This window comes from Gymnoscopelus microlampas (assembly GCF_963454915.1).
Source record: "Gymnoscopelus microlampas genome assembly, contig: SCAFFOLD_288, whole genome shotgun sequence".
In the NCBI taxonomy this organism is placed as follows: Eukaryota; Metazoa; Chordata; class Actinopteri; order Myctophiformes; family Myctophidae; genus Gymnoscopelus; species Gymnoscopelus microlampas.
This window is the reverse complement of record NW_028155620.1, coordinates 4,334-12,500: the sequence shown is the minus strand read 5'-3', so window position 1 is coordinate 12,500 and position 8,167 is coordinate 4,334. Positions and strand designations below refer to the sequence as shown.

At 46.7% G+C, this 8,167-nt stretch overlaps 1 pseudogene across 1 annotated transcript in view; it reads right to left on the bottom strand.

Moving 5' to 3' along the window:
* Nucleotides 1-7,564, bottom strand: part of LOC311041360 (nuclear factor 7, ovary-like) — an 11,414-nt pseudogene extending 3,850 nt beyond the window's left edge. Inside the window, exon 1 of the transcript in view lies at nt 7,348-7,564. The product of the transcript in view is annotated as a nuclear factor 7, ovary-like (transcript). The remainder of the gene's footprint in view (nt 1-7,347) is intronic.
* Nucleotides 7,565-8,167: the final 603 nt, after the last annotated feature.

The following is an 8,167-nucleotide window of genomic DNA, read 5'->3' as shown; positions in this document are numbered from 1 at the left end:
ATGCACATATTATGCGATGCGATGCGGCCTTTTGGAAAAAACCTTACCCCCGCATAATTATGCGCCATTTTGCTGATTTTGTCTACTATATGTGGTATGATGCCTTCACCACTCATTGAGTGACTTCACTAGCAAGGACCACACTATACCAACCAATAGCGTTTAAGAGTTTTTTTTTTTTTTGAAGAGAACCGATGACCACTTCACTTCATTGGCTCCCTGTTCGGTTCAGAATCGATTTTAAGAAGTATTGTTTGTTTTTAAATCACTAAATGGCCCGGCACCTCAGTATCTCTCTGAACTTCTAGAGGTGTATAACACCCCCCCCCCCCCCCCCCCCAGGTCATTGTGGTCTGCGGGCCAGTTGAAACTTGAGGTCCCTGAGTCAACTTTAAAGACCAGAGGTGACCGAGCCTTTTCAGTAGCAGCCCCCTTATTATGGAATGCGCTCCCTCTCCTCCCATATCAAACTGGCCCCCACCATCCAGACTTTTAAATATTGCCTAAGTCCCACCTTTACACCTTGGTTTTCGATCCCGTCTGAGAGTTCCTGTGGTCTATGTTTGGTTTCATTGTCTGCTGACGCTGTTGCGTCTCGTATTTTTCTAGTGACGTGTCTCCTTTTGTTGTTTATTGTGTTTCTTATTTTGCTGTATGTTTTGCTGTTGTTTCTGTGTTTTTAGCTGACCCAGTGTATTTGGTTTTGGATTTTTCTGTACAGCACATTGGAAACCTTGAAAAGGTTGTAAAAGGTGCTATATAAATAAAGTGGATTGGATTGGATTGACGAAATGAATAGAAAGGTCGAGGGACTTCGGGCTGAGTCATCGATGCTGAGTATCCGAAGCTGAGTCCCCAATGCCCAACTTGCGGAGTTCGGAAAACTTCGAAGGGGGCCCCGCCGTGTGTCCCGGGCACGACAAACAGACACAACGTCTTCAACGTTTTCAGGCGAAGGACCCCCTAGCTGAGAGAGAGAGAGATGAAGCAGGGACCCCCTCTAGTTGTATAAAATTGTGTTTCAGATAAACTTTTGCTGCTCTTTTTTCCCTCTACCCCTATAACTCTTTGCCAAAAATAGCCGATCTACAAGCTCACAACGCCTCGCGCTGCGAGGCGTTGTGAGCTTGTAGATCGGCTATTTTTGGCTAAATCTCTCCTCGGAAAAGGGAAGCTAGGGTTCAAGTTCAAGTATCACACAAAGATTTGGCGGACACCCTGTATTAACTCTGAGGACCCCCTAGGGGTCCCGGACCCCCTGTTGAAGACCCCTGCCCTACGGAAAGGAAAGAGGAGAGAGAAGAAAAAGGGAAAGTATAGCGGGTGGGTGGGAGGGGTGTGGGGCGGTGCTAGGTGAGCTTCTATTGGTAAACGGAAGCAACTTGATCGTAGGTGTGATCCTGCTCCTGAATTTATGCTAGGAGCTCCGTTTGGTGTCAAACTTTTGGAGAGAGAGAGAGAGTTGCGAGAACAGAGGTAACGTCTTCTACCGGTTTGGCAGAAGACGCTGTTGCAAGTTCAGCTCTGCGGCGGAGAGGACTTTGAGCAGGTGCCTGTGGTGTGTGTGTGTGTGTGTGTGTGTGTGTGTGTGTGTGTGTGTGTGTGTGTGTGTGTGTGTGTGTCTGAGCGCAGCGAGCTACAGAGGGCAGTGCAGTCAGTAGTCATCCAGCCTTACAGCCAACCGACATGCCACGCCGATTGGAGTTGTCAGGGAGAGAGAGAGAGAGAGAGAGAGAGAGAGAGAGAGGGATTGGCTGGTTATCTGCCCAGCCGTCTGCAGCTGTATTTACTGCCTGTGTTTGTTGTTCCCTAAAGCAGTCGGAGATGTGTGCGTCTGAGTGAGTCTGCGCGTACATGTGCGTGTGTGTGTGTGTGTGTGTGTGTGTGTGTGTGTGTGTGTGTGTGTGTGTGTGTGTGTGTGTGTGTGTGTGTGTGTGTGTGTGTGTGTGTGTGTGTGTGTGTGTGTGTGTGTGTGTGTGTGTGTCGTTTCCCCGTGCGGCCCAGGGAGGGCTGGGAATTTTCTGTGTCAGTGCGTCGGAGGATTTTGGCTGGAGCTTTGTTGATCCTGTCTTTGTTGATCCTGTGTTGTTGTAGTGAGGGAGGGGGGATTGAAGCATTAACCATGGCAGCCAGGGACTTAACCCTCTCCCTACCCCCCCTCCCCTCCCTCCCGCCCGCATTCAACCCCCCCTTACTGCCCCCGGTGCCCCCTGCCCGGCCCGCTACACGGCCACCAGGGCTGCGTGGGTCACTTCTGAACATGGTTGATGCCAACTTCCTGTAATTCTAATAAAGACCTTTAGGCCCGATTCTATACTTAATGCCTTCTAAACCAGTAGTTGGGTCAGGACAGGACAACTCATGGAATGGATCAAATATATCTTTATTGAATATAAAATGAGCAATATATTTATTTTGGTTTGGCGATGAATTGGATCTGCTTTTAGCTAGCCTGGGATCAATGCCATTTTCAGGGTTTCTGATCCGGTCGGAGCGTAAATAACGTTACGTCATCAGGTGGCTGGAACCAACGACCGGATCCACCAGCGCTGTGCTCCTCCAAACTGATTCCCCTAGTTTAAAAGTTGTTTAATTTGGTATAATCGTTTGGTTTCTTTTGGTATATTAATGGTTTGGTGTGGCCTATTATAACTTTTAACGTATTATAACGTAGCGCGTCTAGCGAGACTAAACCAATTGATTGGCATTATGTGGGGAACAAAAACAATGCGACGCCAACCGGAACCACGTTTCTTTTTTTCCCTTTTTTTAAAACCGGATCACACAGCTATAGTTTTAGAAGGAATACCAGGCTTTCTTCCGAGGTCAGGTGGAACGTCTGGTGATGAGAGGTTAGCTTTTAGGTACTCTGGGAAAAGCACATCTCCTAATTCGGAACACTGAATCCCCCGTACATAAAATAACGTATACAAAATGACAGGTGGAGGCTGGGGCGGTGGAGGATGAGCAGAGAGTTTTAACCCATTAAGACCTGGAACGCATCTATGTCATTTTTTCATTTTTTGATTTGAGCTAAAAAGCATTATTTTACACTTTGGCTATTAAAAAATAGCAGATATACAAGCTCATAGCGCGGCACCCAGTGCCGCGCTATGAGCTTGTAGATCTGCTATTTTTGGAAAAATCGAGAAAATGTGTGCAAATTAATATATTTATATTATTTTAAAGCGAACATTTTTAAATCAAATCTTTGCTTTTGTGGGGCCCCTGGAACAAAACATTTTGAGATGGGTATCCGCGGCCAAATACATATATATTTTGGGGGTCCTTGACATGAAGAAGTTTGAGAACCACTGATATAGAAACATACATTTGAAAGAAAACTGTTAGGATTTAGAAGACATTAGCAAGAATCGGAATAATGGGTTAAATCAGCAGCAGCAATCGGTAAGCAAGCAATGAGCAATATGCAACAGAGTTCATAGTTCAAATAGCCTGATGATCTACAAGCTCACAATGTCTTGATGTAGATCGGCTATTTTCACTATCTTAAAATGTTTTTTTCAAAATACTAATAAATGCCCCAAAGGGGGTAAGATGGCGTACGGGGTAAGATGGCGCCCCCAAGATTTAGGGCCCAAAGTGTGTCACTTCTTCAAGTCTGTTCACTATGAATTGAGTACAATGGACCCTAATGGAAACAAGCCAATGTGGCTTTCTTGTTTTTTTTTAAATTCCTATTAGCTGACCTTGTATTGAACTGTACTTTCATGTCCCTTTTTCCCTGCAAACTTCTAATAAAGTATTCAATCAATCACTCAATCAATTCAATAAGGGTTGAGGACAGAGTACAGCAACTTGCTATGGGCCTGGTCTTCAAGATATACCACAACATTGGGATCCCCCTGTATTTGTCAAAATACTTCCAAAATGTTAATGATGTCCATGATCACAACACCAGAGGAAGCTCTACAAACCTTGTCCAACCCTTTTTTGGCTCAACAAAGGGAAGTAACTCGTTCTCATGCTATTCATCAAAAATGTGGAACGCCCTACCAAAAGGAGTAAAGGAGTGTAAAACCCTACTCTCTTTCAAAACTGCCCTAAAGATACACCTTCAGGAGGCTGCAATTGATAAATGGCCCCTGTCTAAGTCCTAACCTAACCTACCCCCCTACCCCCCCCCCCCCCTCTCTCCTTCTTCTTTTGTACATATTTATCACTCTTCATACCAGTAACCTGTAAACTGTTTGTATGACATTCTATAGTAGTTGTGTTTATCTGTCTGTCTCTTATATGTCATCATGATTTGTGTGCGTGGGGATCTCATCTTAAACAAGCTCAGTGCTTAATGAGCCTTCCAGTTTAGTAGACCTTGTATTGTGAATTTGTACTTCCATGTACTGTTGTTCTCATGTCTGACTAAATAAAGTACATCAACCAATCAATCAAGGTTTCAGAAGTAAAGGGACAATTCTGTATTTCAAAGGACGGCTGGCAACCTTACCTCATCCCCCCCGACCAAAACTCACTCCTGTAGGCGACCCGCGTACAGACACTCGCTCTCTCTCTCTCTCTCTCTCTCTCTCTCTCTCTCTCTCTTGGTTTTTGAGTCATGCTTTCTGGAGCGAGCCAACTTTCAATTACCTTCCCCTCCGGTCTCACCCTGCACCGCTGGCCAGAGGTGTGTGAGGTTGTCTGTGTGTGTGTGTGTGTGTGTGTGTGTGTGTGTGTGTGTGTGTGTGTGTGTGTGTGTGTGTGTGTGTGTGTGTGTGTGTGTGTGTGTGTGTGTGTGTGTGTGTGTGTGTGTGTGTGTGTGCCGCTGGCCAGAGGTGTGTGAGGTTGTCTGTGTGTGTTAACGCTCTGCGGCGCGTTTGTGGCCCCGAGCCAGGTGATTTCAGACACTTTCACTTTATTTTTTAGGGGGGCTTTTCTGACCAGCCTGGAGAGATAGCCTAGTGACTGTGTGTGTGTGTGTGTGTGTGTGTGTGTGTGTGTGTGTGTGTGTGTGTGTGTGTGTGTGTGTGTGTGTGCGTGCGTGCGTGCGTGCGTGCGTGCGTGCGTGCGTGCGTGCGTGCGTGCGTGCGTGCGTGCGTGTGTGGGTGGGCGTGGGCGTGGGCGTGGGCGTGTGCCCGTGTGTGCGTGTGTGTGTGTGTGTGTCCGTGTGTGCGCGTACGTGCGTGTGTGTTTGTCTGAGATGAGATACTGTCTGTGTTTTTATTATTATGAATTTTATTATTGCGTAGTTTTTTAGGGGACTTTTCTGACCAGCCTGGAGAGATGAGCCTGGCCAGTGACGGTGTGTGTGTGTGTGTGTGTGTGTGTGTGTGTGTGTGTGTGTGTGTGTGTGTGTGTGTGTGTGTGTGTGTGTGTGCGCGTGCGTGCGTGCGTACGTGCGCGTGAGTGCGCGTCTGTGCGTGCGTGTTTGTCTGAGATGAGATACTGTCTGCGTTTTTATTATAGTGACTCTGATGGACACGGTAATGGATTAGGTAAATTTATGCTCCGTCGTATGACTGCCAGAAGTATAGCTTGTAGGTCGGCTATTTTCCGTGCGTGACACCCGGGCGTTGGCATTAAATCGGGCGTTGGTGTAGGAGCTATTATTTCAAGATGAATTGTCCCCTACTGCTCTCTGTTCGAGCTGTGACCTATCCCACTCTAAAAACCTAAAGGTCAGGATTAAAACAAAACAACAAACAAACAAACTACAGCAGGGGTCTTCAACGTTTTCAGGCCAAGGACCCCCTAGCTGAGAGAGAGATGAAGCAGGGACCCCCTACTCTATATTGTATAAAATTGTGTTTCAGATGAAACCTTTTTTGTCAACTTGGTCTGCTCTTTTTTCCCTCTACACCGTACCTCTTTGCCAAAAATAGCAGATCTACAAGCTCACAACGCCTCGCAGCGCGAGGCGTTGTGAGCTTGTAGATCTGCTATTTTTGGCTAAAGTTCTCCTCAGAAAAGGGATGTCAGGGTTCAAGTGGTTAAGGTAAAAAAAACATCATATCACACAAAGATTTGGCAGACCCCCTGTAGTAACTCTGAGGACCCCCTAGGGGTCCCGGACCCCCTGTTGAAGATCCCTGAACTACAGGATAAAAAAAAAAAAAGAAGAAAAGAACCATGCAGCCTATATGTCTGGAGGACTGGCTGGTCGGAGGTTTTTAGGAGGTTTTTAGGAGGTCTGTTGGCACGGCGACACAGCAGTCGTTGGTTCCAGGCCAGTAGAGGAAGCTGCAGTGCTCCGGTCTGCCCTGCAGGGGGGCGCCTGGTGACACTCTGGGCCCCTAGCGTTGCTGCTGACATGAGTAACAAAACTTTTTCATGTCAAGCAAGGACCCCCAAATTAGGGGAACCGCCCCCACCCCCCCCTGTCAGGTGATAAGAAGCGGCTTGCTATAGCTCCTCGAGCTCCGTTCTGGGCTCTCCCTAGGCTGGCAGAGGGAGAGTAGCGCTCAGGATTACATAGGCGATTGGCACTGGGTGAAAAAATGGGTTGCAAAATCGTGGGATAAAATGTATTTAAAAAAAATTACAGGACCCCCGAATTAACTTGTATTTGGCCGTGGACCCCCATCCAAAAATAGTATCTAGTGTCCAGGGACCCCCAGAAGAGAAGATTTGTGTTAAAAATGTATTATTCAAAAATGTCCAAACATTTTCCAAGACTTTTCAAAAATAGCAGATGTACAAGCTCCACAAAGTGACGCACTGTGAGCTTGTATATCTGCTATTTTTTACTAGCCAAAGTATGTAATAATAGTGGTTACAATGTTTGTGACGCTACTGAATATGAACTAGCTAGGGACCCCCTGGTATCCCCCCCCCCCTGGGGACCCCTGAGGGTCCCCAGGCCCCACTTTGAGAACCTAGGCCCTATAGCAGTCAAAGTTGCATGATCCAGTGAGAGAGAGAGTGACTGAAAGACAGACAGAGGGACAGTTTTCTTTCTGCATGCATGAATGCACACGGACACAGAGCCGTGCAGAGAGAGGTTTTTCTCAGTCCTACTGTGGGCTGTGCTGCTGCTGCTGCGCGCTGCGCACGCATTTCACCGGCGTGTTATTTAATTAAACGATGTGACCGGGGGCGCCGAACGCATGTCAAATCGAACCAGGGGGGTGTTTGCACTGCACAGGCAGGTGCATACATGCATGTTTGTGTGTTTTTGCATGATGGTCCCCCTGCAGTCCTTCCTGTTAAAGATGCCCGGGCTTGCTTGCTGCTTGCTTGCTTGCTCGCTGTGTAGGCGGCAGACTTGTTTTACTGTCTATTAAAAGTATTAAAAGCTTGGCTTAAGGAGAACGACAGGGCCGACCTCACTAACCACAGCTCACTTCCACACTGCTGCCACAGCAGACAAACAGACACCGTGTTACTCACTCAGTTCTGCAGCTTTATAATAATATGACACCGTGATTAAAACACTGGCGTAGCCTCTTCTTCCTGGAGGAGCAGCCTCGGGTCCTTCAACGGGAGCAACAGGCTTCTGCAGATGTTCTACTGTAGAGTCTAGTAGTAGCTCCATAGCAGGGATGTCAAACTTGTGATCCGCTGGCATTTTGCGGCCCGCAGAGCGGTCCAATGCGGCCCGCGACATGATTAAAAAAAAACGCCAATTTACTGGTAGAACATCTGCAGAGGACACTATAAAGTCTATAGTGTCCTCAGCAGATGTTCTACCAGTATGTAGTAGCTCTAGTGTCCTCAGTAGATGTTCTTCTGTAGAGTCTGTAGAGCTACTAATGTCCTCACACGTCACCACAAAGCCACTTGAGCAGTTCCTTTGTGCCATCAGGCTCCTCCACAACCAAGCTTCACACATTTCAGACCTTCACTGTCTGTTGCTTGGGATGGGACAATAATCATTATCGTTTTTCCTGATAAAAAAAGAAACGCTCATAATAATCGGATCGCAGACATTTTTATTTATCATGAAATTGTCCTCCGTTGCTTCTGTAAAGCGACTTTGAGTACCTAGAAAAACGCGATATAAATCGTATGTATCATTATTATTTATCATTCCTTCATACACTATAGGATGAATTAGCTTTAGTTGAGCTGCACATTCAAGCGCATTTGGTACGCACTTGTTTCACTCTGCACACATCGATTCGCCTAAAATAGCTGATCTACATCTGTTTTAAATGACATTTTAACCTTTGCATAAGCCTGCATGGTTGTCAAGGCGAGGCAAGTGATA